This window comes from Dipodomys merriami, unplaced genomic scaffold, assembly GCF_024711535.1.
Source record: "Dipodomys merriami isolate MVZ:Mamm:240054 unplaced genomic scaffold, mDipMer1.0.p SCAF_22, whole genome shotgun sequence".
NCBI lineage: Eukaryota > Metazoa > Chordata > Mammalia > Rodentia > Heteromyidae > Dipodomys > Dipodomys merriami.
Window position 1 is genome coordinate 19,601,439 of NW_027203604.1, and position 19,545 is coordinate 19,620,983.

The following is a 19,545-nucleotide window of genomic DNA, read 5'->3' on the forward strand; positions in this document are numbered from 1 at the left end:
GGGGGAACTTCATCGTGAGTCAGTGCCTGGGGGAACTTCATCGTGAGTCAGCCAGTTTCAACTTCTGCAAAACAGAAGAGATATTGCGGAAGAGAACATAATCACCTTCTCTAGTGAAATACATTAAGGATTTCCCTTGGTGAGCCACAGTGGTGGTTGAATATAAGATTGCTGGTGTGTTTAAAAGAAAAACATGACTGAAAGCAGGGTGGCCAGCTCCAGGAACCCACCCCAACACTGACTCTGTTCCTTTTTTTTTGGGGGGGGGGTCCGGTCATGGGGCCTGAACTCTGGGCCTGGGCGCTGTCCCTCAGCTCTTCAGCTCAAGGCTAGCGCTCTACCACTTGAGCCACAGCGCCACTTCCGGCTTTTTTCTTTTTGCTGAGGAATTGAACCCAGGGTCTCAGGCATGCAAGGCAAGCACTCTACCACGAGCCACCTTCCCAGCCCTGACTCTGTTCTTGAAAAGGACTGGGGACAGTTCCATATTGGATTTTTTTAAGTCACAAGTATATGCATAATTCACCCAACATTTGGGGGCTGGGTTTTAGTTGAACTGAAATATGGCCCTTGCCATTGTATTTGATTCTCCTTTGATCAGAACACCTTACTGACCTGGCTAGTCACTGGGATTGCTTTAGGTATTCTGCAGACACAACCTGGAGGCTGCAGTTTGAAGGGGTGTGTGTGTGTGTGTGTGTGTGTGTGTGTGTGTGTGTGAGTGAGTGTGTGCACATCTGCATGCGTGTGCGTGTGTGCGTGCACCCATCATGGGGCTTGAACTCAGGGCCTGGGCGCTCTCCCTGAGCTTTTCTGATCAAGGCTATTGCTCTACCATTTGAGCCACAGCTCGACTTCCTGCTTTTTTCACTGGTTAATTGGAGATGAGTCTCAGACTCCTGCCCTGGCTGTCTTCGAATGACAATCCTCAGATCTCAGTCTCCCAAATAGCTTGCATTGTAGGCATGAGCCATCAACACTTGGCAGAAAGTATGTTTTCTGAGGAAAGCAGGCTCCAGCTGGTCACAAACTATCTGCAGCTCATTCATTGCCTAGTGCAGAAAGTCACTGGGTCACAGTCAAAAATGCCAACATGTTACCTAGCTCAGGATACTCATTCAGAAGTTCAGAACTGGCTGACATCTGTTAAAAGTCTAAAGTTAATCATTAGTATGCTAGTTGACCTAGTGGAACTTTTTAAAGAGTTTATAAATACACACTTTAACCTTGCAAAGAAGAGAAGTCAAATTCTTCAGGTCCTGGAGTAAATGTTTCTACTCCAGCCTGGCAGGCAAGGCTAAGCATAGATATAAGGCACTTCCTATTAAAGGCACAGATGTGAAACTGCCAAATGTGTGGAAAGACTGATACATTTGCTCCATGCCTTGTAGGCACTAGAGAATTTATTCCATAAAGGAAACCTCTTTGAATATGGCAAAGCCTTTAATCACATCTTGACCCACAGCATCAGAAGAAACCTTCACTGTAAATAAACCTGGTTAATATGTTAGAACTTTCAAGCTTAGCACTCAATGCTTTGGACAGAAAATGAATTTTTTGTTGTGTCCCTGTTCTCATTGGGATACACCGGAACTCAAACTCAAATCCAGGATCCACAGAATAAAATGTAGGGAGATGCTGAAGAAATAGCAAAAATTGTACAACTTCTTTCTGAGACTGCAAATGTCTAGTACTTAAACATATTTTGTATGAACCATAATCTCTGTGTGTGTGTTTTGTACTTCCCACCTCTGTCATCCTGTATATTACCTGTAAACAGATAATGTATTTTAAATCTATTTGACCGAACCCATCACTCCAACCAATGAAATCTGTGGAGTGAAGAAATCAATGTGATTATAGACACAAAAAAAAATCTAGAAGAACTGGGAAGGAGGAGGGGAGAGGAGATGAAAACAATCACCACAGCTTGGTGCTTTACTGAACCAAGAATAGAGGTGGGGAAATTCACGAGAGAGTTTCCTGAGGCACCGAAGTAGAATCTTTTCCGGAAGCACCTGGAGTCTCTTCAAGTTTTTTCTTCCAAACCAGGACGTTGACCTGAGCTGCTGCACACGCTCTGTGGAGAATAGAAAATGTACTGGAACAGCTGTGGGACCACTTAGCCCGACCAACCACATTCTGTCAACCATTACCACCCTGCTTTCCCGCCAAGTTGTAAATCCTCTTGCTTAGTAAACTTGGGCTGTGAACTAGACTTCGACCCAGAGACATCCCTTAGGGGCACTCTGGAGAGGTCCTCTGGGGAGCCTTTGAGGTACCCCTCAAGCTGTGCTCCTGGGGGCTTTGCTGCTCCACCCCTTCCCTGATGGCTGACCAGGAGGAAGGAGGGGTGGCAAAGATTCATAGTTGTTTCTTTATTTCTCTTTATTTTTTTTTAAATTGTAGAGTTGGTCATCTCTGTTCCTTAGGCACAGGGACCGCTTTACCCACACTCATTGTGCCATCCTCGTGAGGTGGATGTGTGAGTCAGACGGCAGCTACTTGCCAGAGGAGCCATCTCTGTATCCTGCTCTTTGCAGCTGCTCAGAAATACTTGAGGGTGCTGATAAAGGAACACAGATGAAGTGAAATAGAGAAGTAGGAAAGCAAATTGTATAAATAGCTTCTTTAGAAGTCAGGGTGGATTTTTCTTTCAACTACTACTGGAGAATTTAATTTTTTAAAAAACATAACTGTTGGAGAGGGGCTTTTTCCCCCCCTAAAAGCACCTACTTATTTTGCTATTCAGATGAATGTTTTTTTTTTTTTTATTATAGCTGACAATGAAATGATGGGTTTTACTTTTCAAAGCTCTGTAAAGCAAACTTGAAGTTACAAGGAGATAAGCCATCTCCAGTTCTGCAAGTCAAAGGAAAGTTCGGGAAATACTTTGGTCATCTCATAATTGCAGAATGTCTTAACCTGAGAACTTGCTTTCACCTCATCGGCCTTTGTTCCTCTAGTGGACACCACTAATCTTGTGTTTTGCTCTGTTAATTCTGAACAGAAAAGAGAGAGTAGGTATTAGGAAACGTCTGAACTCTGGTCTCACCAGAGTTTAGAAACCCCCATTCTCTCCTTTTTTGAAATCTTGGAGATTGTCCTATCTCCATTTACTAAAAGACTACACTTGAAGCAGTGAGAAAGAGGCAGCCCTGAAACCTGCATTCCATTCCATTTTCCGGTTAGGCTTTACTATTCCTTTGGGCCAGGGGAGGAGCCAGCCAGCTGCTGAGGTCCTGAGTCAAGGTCACGGTTTCCCAACAAGGTCAGGTGTATGGGAAGGGAAGAGGCCTGAGGGAGGAAGGAAGAGAAGGCAAACTTGGGGATGTGTTGGGTTTAGTGCTTATTTTCCTTCTACTGCACCTCAGATGGACAACAGCCTTCCACAGCCTCAAGTTTCTAGTGTGGGTGGACAAAGCATGCTGGATTTGGAGATGCTGTCCAAAAAGCAGGTTCTTGATGCGGAAGGGCAGGAGGAAGCTTAGCTGTGATCAATGCAGGAAAATCTAAAGGTATGTATCAGTATAGGGTAAAGAGTGAGTTATGCAAGCAAAATCATTATTTTAAAATGAGCATATGTATTTTTATTAACTTTTAGTCAAATAGAGATTATTACAGCCAGGCCAACATGATAAGCCTAGAGATCTATATAGAGAGTGAACTCAGGCATTGTCTTGTTTTATTTGTAGACTAGAAGATATCTGTCCTGTTTTGTCAGTTCCCAGCTTTTTTTTTTTTAGAATAAATTAGACCAAATAAAGAAACTTGCTTGTCTTTGTATACCCACAGAATTAATTTATTGCTGTTAAAAACTGGATTTTTCATTTTAACCAGTCCAGATGTTAGATATTCAGTAAATGATTTGTGTGTGTGTGTGTGTGTGTGTGTGTGTGTGTGTGTTTATGTGTGCGTATACGTACATGCTCATGTGCCAGTACTGGGGCTTGAACTCAGGGCCTTGTGCTCTCAGCTGGCACTGTACCATTTGAGCCACGCCTCTGCTTGCAGCTTTTTGCTAGTTAATTGGAGATAAGTCTGGAGGATTTGTCTGCCTAGGCTGGCTCCAAACCTTGATCCTTAGGTCTCTGGATGTGAGCTGCTAGGATTATAAAGTGTGAGTCATCAGTGCCTGGCCAATAAATGACTTAAATAATATTTAAAATCTAGGTTGACATTTCTAGAAAGGCCTCTTTCACTAAATAATGAAATCTTAGAGGAAAAGTAGCTTTTTGTTTATTTGAATAGTTTAGAGAACTTTGCCAGAATTTGGAACCTTGATCAGGACCTGAACTTTTCAGGCAGCAGAATAAAATTTATAGTCAGTGGTTCATCTAATGCTGGTGATATCTAACAAATGTTGGAGTAGCAGTGTTTGGGGAAGCAGTTGTGGGAGTTTATATACTTTGCCATTTTCTTCTGGGTCATGGTAATAAAGTATCTCTAGGTGGCAACATTTGGACCTGGTTTTTGTCGCCTTTGGTCATATAAATTCATCAAGCTCATAGAGTAAGAAAAACCTAAAGTTGACGGAGCGCTGTTAGTCACAACATTCTCACACAAAATTCAATGTTATGTTTTTATTTTGTCGTATTTAAATAATTGATGTATTTGCCCTATTTCAAAATCCCAAACAGAGGTGCCATTTGGTCTGGTTTCCTCTACACCTGGGTTTTGGTCTCCTTAAGTAAACACTCAGCCCTGCTCTGCTCACTTTCAGGGCCGGTAGAATAAAGAGATGAATAAAAGGTGGCATGTGTGGAAGGTTATCTTTTTGCCCCTTATTACTGGTTTAAGTGGTTCATGGGTGTGACAGTGTTGGTTTGATACTGGCCTCTGTCCTGAGGGTACAGTGTTTAAGGGTGGGAGAAAGAAACAGACAAAGGAAATACAGAAACAAAGCATGTGTTGGGCCCTGAAGAGAGATGTGGGGCTGGCAGTTCAGAAAGTACAACTACCAACTTGGGCCAACTCAGGAGGCTAAAATCTGAGGATCACAGTTCAAAGCCAGCCTGGCCAAGAAAGTCCACAAGACTCATCTCCAATTAAGTATCTCCTAAAAGGGCTGGAAGTGGAGCAAGGTTAAGTGGTAGAATCCTAGCAAAAAACAGGGACAGCACTCAGGCCTTGAGTTCAAACCCTACCCCCAGGGGTGGGGAGGGAGGGGGGCTGGACCTGAACACTGAAAAAGACAGACATGACCTATAATTTTAAGCCACCTCAATTCTTACCTTGGCCCCTAGCTGAACAATATTGGTCTGTTGTAATCCTGGCTCCTGATCCAAGAATCTCCCAGACTCCTAGAGCTACCACAGCCAAATCATTTTGTCCCCCCTTCAGTCTCCCTTTTTTTTTGGGGGGGGGGGTCCAGTCGTGGGGCCTGAACTCTGGGCCTGAGTGCTGTCCCTCAGCTCTTCAGCTCAAGGCTAGCACTCTACCACTTGAGCCACAGTGCCACTTTCGGCTTTTTTCTTTTTGCTTATGTGGTGCTGAGGAATCGAACCCAGGGCCTCAGGCTTGCAAGGCAAGCCCTCTACCACTGAGTCAACTTCCCAGCCCCTCAGTCTCCCTTTTTGTTTTTAATCACATTTAACCATTTTCTGAAAACTGTTGACACCATGCAGTCCTTCATCTCTACTGGCAAAAAAAAAATACATAGCCATCCACACAGTAACCTTGGGAAGATGCCCTATTTTACAGATGAGAGAGGTCTAGGAAACAAAATGGTGGACTCCATGAATAGCAAAACTGGATTTGAGGTTCTTCTACTTCACTGTCCCCTGCCATCCTTTGTGGACTTGATTGCTCTCTCACTATTTTCATCCATCACTAAATCACGCAAAATTGTATCTAGAGCAACGTAGCATACTGGGTAAGCACATAGCAGTTCAGGCATTCAAACATGTCTGAGGTAACATGGGATCCTGGGAAAGGAAGGATTTTTGCCTAGGGGGATGCTGGGTCAAATACACATCTTCCACTCAGAGGTTGCACAGGTCTTTTCTTGGCCCTTTAAGGAATGAGGAGAAAGTGGCAGCTGCCATTATAGAAGGACAAGTACAGGCAGGATGTCAAAGATTAAGAAGCCACACTTAACTATGGGACACCAGTATTAAAAACTGCAGAGAAGCCGGGCGCTGGTGGCTCACGCCTGTAATCCTAGCTACTCAGGAGGCTGAGATCTGAGGATCGCGTTTCAAAGCCAGCCCGGGCAGGAGAGACCGTGAGACTCCTATCTCCAATAAACCACCAGAAAACCAGAAGTGGCGCTGTAGCTCAAGTGGTAGAGCGCTCGCCTTGAGCTGAAGAGCTGAGGGACAGCGCCCAGGCCCAGAGTTCAAGCCCCATGACCAACAACAACAACAAAAAAAAACTGCAGAGAGCCACACGCTGATGGCTCACACCTCACACCTGTAATCCTAGCTACATGGGCCTGAGATCTGAGGCTCATGGTTTGAAGCCCGCCCTGCTTATCTCCAATGAATCAGGAAAAAGCTAAAAGTTGAGGTATAGCTCAGATGGTAGAGCATTAACCTTGAGTACAAAAGTTAGGCAAGAATTTTGAGTCCTTGAGTTGAAGCCCCAGAATTACTGGCATATACACACACACATGCATGCATGCATGCATGCACATACCAACAACTAAAGAGACCATGCATGCCCCTGCAATGGTGATGGCAGGATTTTTTGTATTTATTTATTTTGTGTCAGTTATGGGGCTGGAACTCTGGGCCTGGGTGCTGTCCCTCAGCTCTTCAGCTCAAGGCTAGCAAGCACCTTACCATTTGTGACATAGCTCCATTTCCGTTTTTCTGGTAGTTTATTGGAGATAAAGAGTCTCGTGGACTTTCCTTCCTGGATGGCTTTGAACCATGATCCTCAGATCTTAGCTTCCTTAGTAGCTTGACCCGTCCAGCATGTTCAGTTATTCGTTAGGCTCAAGGAGGCACCTCCTAAAAACCAATGGGGTGAGAGAGAAACGAGACCAAGCGCATAAAGAAGGACAAAGTCAGTCTGAGTCGTGTCAAGGTCTGCTTTATTAAAGTGAGGCAGGGTTTATATACCCGAAGGGACAGGGGAAGGGAAAGAATGAAAAAACTTTGCAGAAGCAAGGGTGAGAAGTCCCGGGGTCAGGGATGGGTCATGCTTTTCCTTTGGCCGTTGTGCTAGTCTTTCTTTATTTCTTTTTTTTTTTTTTTTTTTTTTGGGTCCGGTCATGGGGCCTGAACGCTGTCAGTTATGGGGCTTGAACTCTGGGCCTGGGCGCTGTCCCTCAGCTCTTCAGCTCAAGGCTAGTGCTCTACCACTTGAGCCACAGCACCACTTCCGGCTTTTTTTCTTTTTGCATATGTGGTGCTGAGGAATCAAACCCAGGACCTCATGCATGCAAGGCAAGCACTTTACCACTGAGCCACTTTCCCAGACCTGTGCTAGTCTTTCTAAGAAATATTTATGGTTAGCCAGGCGCCATTTGCTTAGGGCTGGAGATAAGAGAAATGTTTATGGTTAGTCAAATGTTGTCTGCTTAGGGCTGGAGGAATATTCATGGTTAGCCAAATGTAGTTTGCTTAGGGCTGGAGGAATCTTATCTTTCCATACACTTTCTTGGCTCCCAACAGTAGCTAGGATTACAGGCGTGAGCCACAGGTGCCCAGTGATTTATTTATCTTTTTTCTTTTTGCCAGTTCTGTAGTTTGAACTCTAGGCCTAGAAGCTGTCCCTGAGCTTTTGTACTCAAGGCTAATGCTTTACCACTTGAGCCACAGCTCTACTTCTGTCTCTTTGTGGTAAATTGGAGCTAAGAGTCTCATAAACATTCCTGACTGGGCTGGCTTTGAACTGTGATCCTAGATCTCAGAATCCTGAGTAGCTAGGATTATGAAGATGGCAAGTTTGAGACTAGCCTGGAAAAACCCTGTTTTAAAAGTCAACTAACTGGGGCTGGGAATGTGGCTTAGTGGTAGAGTGCTTGCCTAGCATGCATGAAGCCCTGGGTTCTATTTCTCAGTATCACATTAACAAAGCTGAAAGTGATGCTGTGGTTTAAGTGTTAAGAGTGCTAGACTTGAGCACAGAGAGCCTCGAGAACAATGCCAAGGCCCTGAGTTCAAGCTCCACCACCAGCAAAAAATAATTAGGGCTGGGAATTTGGCTTAGTGGTAGAGTGCTTGGCTAGCATGCATGAAGCCCTGGGTTTGATTCCTCAGTACCACATAAACAGAAAAGGCCTGAAGTGGGACTGTGGTTCAAGTAGTAGAGAATTATCCTTAAGCACAGAGAGCTAGGGACAGTACCCAGGCCCTGAGTTCAAGCCTCAGGACCAGCAAAAAAAAAAAAAAAATCATTTTCTACAATATAATTTATATTATTTCTAAGTTCCTTATTTTTTTTGGGGGGGGGTCCGGTCGTGGGGCCTGAACTCTGGGCCTGGGTGCTGTCCCTCAGCTCTTCAGCTCAAGGCTAGCACTCTACCACTTGAGCCACAGCGCCACTTCTGGCTTTTTTCTTTTTTGCTTATGTGGTGCTGAGGAATTGAACCCAGGGCCTCAGGCATGCAAGGCAAGTGCTCTACCACTGAGCCACCTTCCCAGCCCATTAGTTGACTTTTTTTTTTTTGTCAGTCCTGGGGCTTGAACTCAGGGCCTGGGTATTGTCCCTGAGCTTCTTTTGCTCAAGGCTAACACTCCACCACTTGAGCCATAGCGCCACTTCCAGCTTTTTCTGTTTACATGGTACTGAGGAATTGAACCCAGGGCTTCATGTATTCTAGGCAAGCACTCTACCACTAAGTCACATTCCCAGCCCTAGAATTTTGACAGTCCCTTACTCTGTGGTTTACTGTCACTGCATGTTATAATTTATTCTTTCTCCAAATACTTCCAAGTTTCCAGACTAGATGTCACTTACACCCTACTTCCAGATAATTCCCATCACCCGAAGGCCAATGGCAACCTTTCTCTGGCTGTGTCAAGCATGGTTGTAAAGGGGCTGGGAAGGTGGCTCAGTGGTAGAGCGCTTGCCTTGCATGCATGAGGCCCTGGGTTCGATTCCTCAGCACCACATAACCAAAAAGAAAAGCCAGAAGTGGTGCTGTGGCTCAAGTGGTAGAGCGCTAGCCTTTAGCTGAAGAGCTGAGGGACAGCACCCAGGCCCAGAGTTCAGGCCCCACAACCAGACGCACCCCCCCCCCAAAAAAAAAACATGGTTGTTCAGGCTCTTGAACCTTTTCCTACACTTGTTATAAAAGTCTGTTTTAGCATCAAACCCTGTTAATTCAGTTTAGCAAGAACTCTGCAACCTCCATATCTGATCGCCCTCCCTATTGATTGGGTTCCTCATCTTCCACTGTCCCTGTCCCTTAGGTGATGTCTCAAACACTCTGAGCTGAATTTTTTTTTTTATTGTAAAGATACTATACAGAGGGTTACAGTTACATGAGTGAGGTAATGAGTACACTTCCTCTTGAACATTGTTACCCCCTCCATTGTTTTCCCCCTACCATCCCTTCCCTCCCTACCTTCCCCAAGGTTCTTTTTTGTGTGTGTGTGTGATTAAGTGATTACATAATTTCCAGAATTTCACAGTATTGTGGAATAATCATGCTCATTTAAAGTCACAAGTTCATTCTAACTTTCCTGGAGCAAATTGTCTATTACAGTCTATAACATATAATGGTGTTCACATGTTATACACCATACATGTGATCAGCGGCATGGGGATATTTAGTAGTGGTTCGACCAGATGAGTGGGAGTTCTTTGTTTCTTAAGTCCTGTTAGTTTTGTCGCATCATCTAACATTTTGGATTTAGCATCCACTTATCAGGGAGACCATGTACTGTTTGTCTCTTCGCTCTTGGCTTACCTCGCTCAACATGATTCCTTCTAGCTCCATCCATTTCCCTGCAAATGCCATTATTTTGTCATTTCTAATGGCTGCATAATATTCCATTGTGTATAGATACCACAATTTTTGGATCCATTCATCTGTGGTGGGGCATCTGGGTTGTTTCCATATCCTAGCTATTGTGAACAGTGCTGCAATAAACATGGAGGTGCATGTGTCCTTGTATATTGGTTCCTGTTGTTCAGGGTAGATGCCTAGAAGAGGTATGACTGGGTCGTAAGGGAGGTCAATCTTTAGCTTTCTTTTTTTTTTTTTTGGGCCCGGTCATGGGGCCTGAACTCTGGGCCTGGGCGCTGTCCCTCAGCTCTTCAGCTCAAGGCTAGCACTCTACCACTTGAGCCACAGCGCCACTTCCAGCTTTTTTTTCTTTTTGCTTATGTGGTGCTGAGGAATCGAACCCAGGGCCTCAGGCATGCAAGGCATGCGCTCTACCACTGAGCCACCTTCCCAGCCCCAATCTTTAGCTTTCTAAGGACCCTCCAGACTGCTTTCCAAAGTGGTTGTATAAGTGTACATTGCCACCAGCAGTGTAATAGGGTTCCTCTTTCTCCACATCCCCTCCAGCATTTGTCATTGGCTGATTTGTGGATGTGGGACATTCTGACTGGGGTAAGGTGGTATCTCAGGGTTGTCTTTATTTGCATTTCCTTCACCACCAGGGATGATGAACATTTCCTCACGTGTTTCTTTGCCATTTTTATTTCTTCATTTGAGAAGTCCCTCTTTAGTTCCCTTGCCCATTTAGTAATTGGTTTGTTAGGTTTGGGAGGGATTAGTTTCTTGAGTTCCCTGTATATACAGGATGTTAACCCCTTGTCTGATATATTGCTGGTAAATATTTTTTCCCCAATTAGTTGGTTGTCTTTCTAGCTTGGTTGCGATAGATTTAGCTGTGCAGAAGCTTATTATTTTAAGGTAGTCCCATTTGTCGAGTCTCTCTCCAACTTGTTGTGATCCTGGGACTCTGTTTAGGAAGTTCCTTCTTGTGCCTATTAGTTCAAGTGTTTCTCCTACTCTGTCCTGCAGTAGTTTCAGAGATTCAGGTTTAATGTTAAGGTCTTTAATCCATTTTGAGTTGATGTTGGTGCATGGTGATAGGCTGGGGTCCACTTTTAGTTTTCTGCATGTGGCCGCCCAGTTTTCCCAGCACCAGTGGTTGTATGTCTGAGCTGAATTTATGAAGAACTCTGTTCTGTCAGTTTAGCCAGAATCCCTTTTGTTTTTGTTTTTGTTTTTTGTTTTTTTTTTGTCGGTCATGGGCCTTGAACTCTGGGCCTGTGTGCTGTCCCTCAGCTCTTCAGCTGAAGGCTAGTGCTCTACCACTTGAACTACAGTGCCACTTCCTAGCCAGAACCCCTTTTTTTTAACCTTTGGTCATGGGGCTTGAACTCTGGGCCTGGGCGCTGTCCCTAAGCTCTTCAGCTCAAGGCTAGCACTCTACCACTTGAGCCACAGCGCCACTTCAGTTTTCTGGTGATTAATCGGAGATAAGAGTCTCATGGACTTTCCTGCCTAGGCTTGCTTCAAACAACGATCCTCAGATCTCAGCCTCCTGAGTAGCTAGGATTACAGGCATAAGCCACTAGTGCCAGGCTAGCCAGAATTCTTCTTATTTTATTTATTGATTGATTGATTGTTGGTCCTGGTGCCTGAACTCTGGCCCTGGGCACTGTCCCTCAGCTCTTCAGCTCAAGGCTAGCACTCTACCACTTGAGCCATAGCACCATTTCCAGCTTTTTCTGCTTATGTGGAGCTGAGGAATCGAACCCAGGGCCTCATGCATTCATTCAAGGCAAGCGCTCTACCACTGAGCCACCTTCCCAGCCCCCAGAATCCTTCTTACACCTATGTTTCTGGCTTTTTTTTCTTCAAGTTTTTGTTTGTTTTTGGTTTTTGTCAGTCATGGGGCTTGAACTCTGGGCCTGGGCGCTGTCCCTCAGCTCTTCAGCTCAAGGCTAGCATTATACCACTTAAGCCACAGTGCCACTTCTGGTTTTCTGGTGGTTTATTGGAGATAAGAGTCTCACAGACTTTCCTGCCCAGGCTGGCTTTGAACTGTGATCCTCAGATCTCAGCCTCCTAAGTAACTAGGATTACAGGTGTGAGCCACAGCCAGCCAGATGTTTTCTGGTTTTTGAAATAAACTCTTACTATGTAGCCCACACTGGTCTAGAACACCTGTGTAGCCAAAGCTGGTTTCAAACTCACAATTCACCTGCCTTTGCCTCCCAAGTGCTGGGATTGTTGACATCTTCTACCATCTCTGGCTATGATCTTCCTTCCTTCCTTCTTTCTTTTTTGGTGCCAGTCCTGTGGCTTGTACTTGGGGCCTGAGTGCTGTCTCTGAGCTTTTGTGCTCAAGGCTAGTACTCTACCACTTGAGCCACAGCTCCCCTTCTGTTTTTTTTGGTAGTTAATTCAGAATCTCATCAGCCTGCCTGAGCTGGCTTCAAACCATTATCCTCAAATCTCAGACTCCTGATAGCTAGGATGACAGGTATGAGCCACTGGCACCTGGCCTAATGTTTCTTCTTTTCAGTAATTTTCCACTAATCTCCCATGCCATTCCTTGTCTGTAAATTCTTACTTGGTCCATCTTGTATTTAGCATTGAATTTAACCTCTGTTCCCCACTGCAAAATCCCATTGCAGAGGTCTCTATACTGATCAGATCCTCAGGTCTTTCTTGCTGTGCTTAAAAAAAAAAAATAGGGCTGGGAAGGTGGCTCAGTGGTAGAGCGCTTGCCTTGCATGCTTGAGGCCCTGGGTTCGATTCCTCAGCGCCACATAAGCAAAAAGAAAAAAGCCAGAAGTGGTGCTGTGGCTCAAGTGGTAGAGCGCTAGCCTTGAGCTGAGGAGCTGAGGGACAGCACCCAAGCCCAGAGTTCAGGCCCCATGGCCGGACCCCAAAAAAAAAAAAAAATAGCCCGGCACTGGTGGCTCATGCCTGTAATCTTAGCTACCCAGGAGGCTGAGATCTGAGGATCACAGTTCAAAGCCAGCCTGCGCAGTAAAGTCGTGAGACTCTTATTTCCAACAAACCACCAGAAAATCGGAAGTGGTGCTCAAAGTGGTAGAGTACTAGCTTTGAGAAGAAAAGCTCAGAGACAGCGCCCAGGGCCTGACTTCAAGCCCCACAACTGACCGGAAAAAAAAAAATTTAAAGTACCCTTGAACATGTTTTTATTGTTTTGTTTTCTGGTGCTGATAATGGGCTTGAAAGGCCTAGGTACTGTCCCTGGACTTTTATGCTCAAGACTGGCTGTTTACCACATGAGCCACAACTTCATGTCTGGTTTATGCTGGTTAAGTGAAAAACTCTTGCAAACTTTTCTGCGTAGGTTGGCTTCAAACTTCAATACCCTTTTGAGTAGTGTGATACCTGCTTACTTTTTTTCTTTTTAAAAATTATCTTCCTATACCATTGGAACTTTTACTCTTCTTCCTTTCATTTTTTTTTTTTTTTAGCAAATGTCCAAATGTTTGTTTAAGAACAAGCTCCTTCCAGGAATGAGAAAAGGCAGGTGTTCCAAATTAATAGGCAGGAATCTTGCTCAGCAGAGTTCAAAGAGAAATCAAGTTTTGATCGACCTCTACTGGTCAATCATGTGTAAAGCAGCAAAAGTAAAAGCCTGTTAAAAGTCAGGGAGACAGAGACCACAGTAAACACTGAAAACCTTTCCAAGTTTGGATTATATATATATATATATATATATATATATATATATATATATATATATATATATATATATATATATATATATAATTTATTTATTTATTTATTTATTTATTTATTTATTTGTACCTGTAGTGGGGCTTAAATTCTGCCTGGCCACTGTCCCTTAGCTTTTTTTTTTTTGCTCTACCACAAGAGCCATAGCTGAACTCCTAGCATGTTTCTGGTAAATTGGAGTCTTATGGACTTTCCTAGGTCACCTGGCTTCAAACCATTATCCTCAGGTCTCAGCTTCCTGAGTAGCTAGGACTGTAGTCTTCTGCTCTCTAAGGGTAGGAAAACTTTTCCTGGTACTCTTAGTTCAACCAGTGGCATGGTGTTCAAGTCTAATACATTTAGATTTGCTTATTTGTGGATTAGCATTAATTTGTGAACTCAAGTTTGTAACGTGGGACACCTAGAACAGCCCATCATTTCCCCAGGAAAATGATCATTATGTCTGAGATTATCTGCAAAGTAATTCAGTCCAAGTACATGGAATGGAGGAAATCAGATTGACAAATTAACCATTGAGTACATAAAAGCTCATTATGTGAATTTTTTCTTTTGTGTGTCTTTGAAAATAAAGTTATTTTTTGTTAAGCTTATTTATTTATTTTTGTCAGCCATGGGGCTTGAACACTGGGCCTGGGCACTGTCCCTGAGTTCTTCAGCTCAAGGCTAGCTCTCTACCACTTGAGCCACAGTACCACTTCTTGTTTTTAGGTGGTTAGTTGGAGATAAGAGTCTCATGAACTTTCCTGCCCAGGCTGGCTTTGAACTTCCATCCTCAGATCTCATCCTCTGAGTAGCTAGGATTACAAGCATGAGCCAATGGCGCCCAGCTTGAAAATAAAGTTTTAAGCTGAGCATAGTTGTACCTGCTTGTAACCTTAGCGCTCAGGGAGGCTGAGGCAGGAGGATCCAGAGTTCAAGGCCAACCTGGTCTACATAGTGAGACCCTATTTCAAAAAGTAAATAAATAATGTTCAGGAAAGCTGCTGTCACACAACACATGCGACTTTTGCAGACAACTCCCTGGGTCCAGCATGGGAAATGTAGATGATTCAATCTGCAAACCTGTAGCTGAGAAAAAGCAGAGGGAAGAAGAGCAGGCAAAGATCTCCTTTATCAAATCCTCATGGATGCATCAGAAAAGCCAAGCAGCCCCTAGGATTTCTTTTTTTCTTTTTTCTTTTTTTTGGGTCCAGTTGTGGGGCCTGATCTCTGGGCCTAGGCGCTGTCCCTCAGCTCTTCAGCTCAAGGCTAACGCTCTACCACTTGAGCCACAGCGCCACTTCCGGCTTTTTTGTTTTTGCTTATGTGGTGCTGAGGAATCGAACCCAGGGCCTCAGGCATGCAAGGCAAGCGCTCTACCACTGAACCACCTTCCAGCACCTAGCCCCTAGCCCCTAGGATTTCTGTTCAGGAAGTTTAGGGCTTGCAAACACCACACACACACACACACACACACACACACACACACACACACACACACACACACACACACACACACACACACACACACACACACACACACACACACACACACACACACACACACACACACACACACGATTGAAAATGATAATGTGCATAGTTTAGGGCTTGCAAACACCACACACACACACACACACACACACACACACACACACACACACACACACACACACACACACACACACACACACACACACACGATTGAAAATGATAATGTGCATGGTGCCTGTGGCTCCTGCCTGTAATCTGGATCCCATTTGAAGCTAGCCAAAGTCCTCCTGAGACTCTTATCTCCAATTAAACACTCAAAAACTGGAAAATAGCACTGTGGCTGAAAATGGTAGAGCACTATCCTTGAGAAAAAGAGCTAAAGACAAAAGATTCATGGTTGTAAGGTCTGCACAGGGACACCGCCCTACCTCTCGGCTAAGTTTATACTTAGGTAACTGGCACACCAGGAAGCAGTCACCTTCCCCTCCTGCTAGGTCACATCCTGGGCCACCTCTGGTCACATGCCTCCCATCTGACCTGAGGAGGGTCCCAGACCCTGAGGTCACAGGATCCAGTGTGTCCACACCTTTTCCTCACCAGGCCACACCTCTTCCTGTTCCTGGCCTAGATAAGTCCTGGCCCAAGGATGGGTCACCTCTTTTCCTTTTCAGCCAAGCCTCTCCACCACACACAGTTGTGGCAGCAGTTCTGTAAATAAACTTCCTCTCCTGCCGGAATAGCGTGTGGTAGTCTCTTCCTCTGCTACCTAATGAAACCAACCTATTTAATATACCTTACAATGGTGTATGATAATTACACCTTAAATCATATATAAATCCAGTCCTGAGAAAAACAGAGAAGGCACATTTTAAGAGTCTGAATTTTGGAGTCTTTATTGGAGCACTAGTGGTCTGTAGGTGGCTAATTACAAAGACCTGCAGCCCGGAACAGAGCTTGCACTAAGATTTTTTTTTGGGGGGGAGGGTCCGGTCGTGGGGCCTTGAACTCTGGGCCTGGGTGCTGTACCTCAGCTCTTCAGCTCAAGGCTAGTGCTCTACCACTTGAGCCACAGCACCACTTCCAGCTTTTTTTTCTTTTTGCTTATGTGGTGCTGGGGAATCGAATCCAGGGCCTCATGCATGCAAGACAAGCGCTCTACCACTGAACCACCTTCTCAGCCCTGCACTGAGATTTTAAAGACAAAGGCCACTTTGGGTGGAGACCAAGCCTCAGAAAAGTATTAAATGTAGCAGCACTAGGAGCAGGGCTCCCCTGGGGCTAAACAAAATAATGTATCTACACATTCCCCAAAGCCCGGCACTCCTGGCTCTACCCACTGAGCTTTAAGCTGGGCATCTGCAATTGAAAGGATGGCTTGTCTCACCTCAAGGCCTGGGAGCTCAGTGAGAAGCTCCCCACCTTTAGACCTCTCCCCACCCCACCCCCCCATCATCAGGCTAGGCACCTGAATGGCTGTGTAAAACAACAGCTCCCAGAACCTGGCCTGGATCTGGGATGGCTGTGACTCAGTTTCCTCACTTCACTCAGAGCCCAGGCCCTGAGTTCAAACCCCATGACAGACCAAAAAGAAAAGAAAATAAAAAAGTCCCTGACTGGTGTATGAGTCACATGTGTTCTTCAACATGGGCCACATTCACACACGGTGATGACCTGCAGACTCTGCATGGGGACAGGCAGGAAGAGGTCACCATACACAGGCCATCCTAATTGGGGTGTGAGAACTGTCTAAGCCTTTTTTTTTTTTTTTTTGTCGGTCATGGGGCCTGAACTCTGGGTCTGGGCGCTGTCCCTCAGCTCTTCAGCTCAAGGCTAGCATTGTACCACTTGAGCCACAGCACCACTTCCGGCTTTTTTGTGCTTATGTGGTGCTGAGGAATCGAACCCAAGGCCTCATGCATGCGAAGCAAGTGAAGAAGGCCAGTTCTGGCTGGTGCCATATTGGCCACATGGTGGATGGTAGGGTCTGGCAATCTTGTCTTCATGCTGGGGGAAGGACCCTCCCCCACTCCATTCACAGGCCTCCCAGGTAATGGGTGTGCCCGGACCCCTGGAGGCAGGGGCAGGAACTTGGCTGATAGGTTAGTGAATCTGTCAGTCCAGTGCCTGGGACTGGGAATTTCCTGAGGATCTGCCCCCTGCGCTGACCTATTTAGGCCCAGACCAATTTAGCGGCCAGATGCCATGCTATGAGTGTCTCCGAGATCATGTCCTGTGTCCTGTCTCCTGGCTCATCTCCAGTCATCATGGAGTCCCAATTCAGCTCTCCATTGGAGCTGAATTGGCTTGTTGGTATTGTTTTTGTTATTTCTTTACTCTTTAGCATGTTTCCTAGCTGTGTTATGTGTATTTGCGTGCTGCAGGCCTTTGTAATAACTGGCGGCCTGCAGCCTGTTAACTGTATAATAAAGACTCCAATATTCTATATTTTAAAATGTGGCGTGGCTTCTGGGATGATTTACCTTACAACACAAGCACTTTACCACTGAGCCACATTCCCAGCCCCTGTCTAATCCTTTGCCTGGCCAACCTGCTCTTGATTTTAAGAATAACAAATCTGAGGGCTGGGAATGTGGCTTAGTGGTAGAGTGCTTGCCCGGCATGCATGAAGGCCTGGGTTTGATTCCTTAGTACCACATAAACAGTAAAAGCCAGAAGTGGCACTGAAGTATCCCAACTTCCCAGGGCTGATGGGACTTCAACCCACAATCATCGAAAGGAGTCACCAACACTCAGTCAATTGGGCTAGAAATTTTTATTAGCCATGGTGACTGCCACTCACTGTACCAAGATAGGGAAGAATAGCAGCAAAGTCAAATAGTTCAGGGTATTTAAAGGCAATATTCATAATTGACCCGTCCAGTAGGTTCAGTTATTCGTTAGGCTCGAGGAGGCGCCTCCTAAAAACCAATGGGGGCGAGAGAGAAAAGAGACCAAGCGCATAAAGGAAGACAAAGTCAGTCTGAGTCGCGTCAAGGTCTGCTTTATTAAAGTGAGGCAGGGTTTATATACCCGAAGGGACAGGGGAAGGGAAAGAATGAAAAAACTTTGCCGAAGCAAGGGTGAGAAGTCCCAGGGTCAGGGATGGGTCATGCTTTTCCTTTGGCCGTTGTTCTAGTCTTTCTAAGAAATATTTATGGTTAGCCAGGCGCCATTTGCTTAGGGCTGGAGATAAGAGAAATGTTTATGGTTAGTCAAATGTTGTCTGCTTAGGGCTGGAGGAATCTTATCTTTCCATACACTTTCTTGGCTCCCAACACATAATGGGGAGTGAGGGGAGGCATTCGCAGGTGGTTGTAACCGAGGCCCTAAGTCATCAAAGCAAAGTAATGAAGGTGGCTGAGCCTAAATTTTTTGCAAACATCCTGGTGCCTCGGCAGGCGACACCCAGCTTCTAGGCCTGGAGGTGAGGCAAGCTATCTTTGAAGTGCAGATGCCTGGCTCAATGCAGTGAGCTAGGTGGGCTCTGCTTTGCAGAAATTCAGATTCCACAGCCCTAGGAAAGCATTGATTAGCTCTGCAAATGGCCTAGAAGTGAGACAAGACAACCTTAGAAATGCAGGTGCCTGTCAGAGACACCCTGGTGCTTAACTCCCTACTTTACTCAAGCCTTTTATGAAATTTAACATTTAGCCCTATTCTTGTTTTGTTTTGTTTTGTTTTGTTTGTTTTTTGGGTCAGTTGTGGGGCTTGAACAGCCTGGGCACTGTCCCTCAGCTCTTCAACTCAAGGCTAGCGCTCTACCACTTGAGCCACAGCGCCACTTCTAGCTTTTTCTGTTTATGTGGTGCTGAGGAATCGAACCCAGGGCCTCCTGCATGTGAGGCAAGCACTCTACCACTGAGCCACCTTCCCAGCCCAATTATTATTATTTTTAATTGTGCTTTTTTTTTTTTTTTTTTTTGCTGGTCCTGGAGTTTGAACTCTGGGCCTGAGCGCTGTCCCTCAGCTCTTCAGCTCAAGGCTAGCGCTCTGCCACTTGAGCCTTAGCGCCACTTCAGGCTTTTCCTGCTTATGTGGTGCTGAAGAATTGAACCCAGGGCCTCATGCATGCAAGGTAAGCACTCTACCACTAAGCCACCTTCCCAGCCCTTTGGTCCTATTCTTAATACAAATGGTCGTTTCAGTCAGTGTCAGACCTGTCTTATTCCTAGGGTCTGTACCCATGTTTCTGATTTCATATTTTATGTTCTTTTTGGGGGAAGGTCATCACAGATGCTATGGCTCAAGTAGTAGAGTGCTAGCTTTGAGCAAAAGAAGCTCAGGGACAGAGCCCAGGTCCTGAGTTCAAGCCCCAGAACTGGAAAAAAAAAAGTAATATTATTATATATTTTATTACATATACGATATAATATGTAATATAGATTAATATATCACATATATACCACATATGAATATATATCGTATATTATATA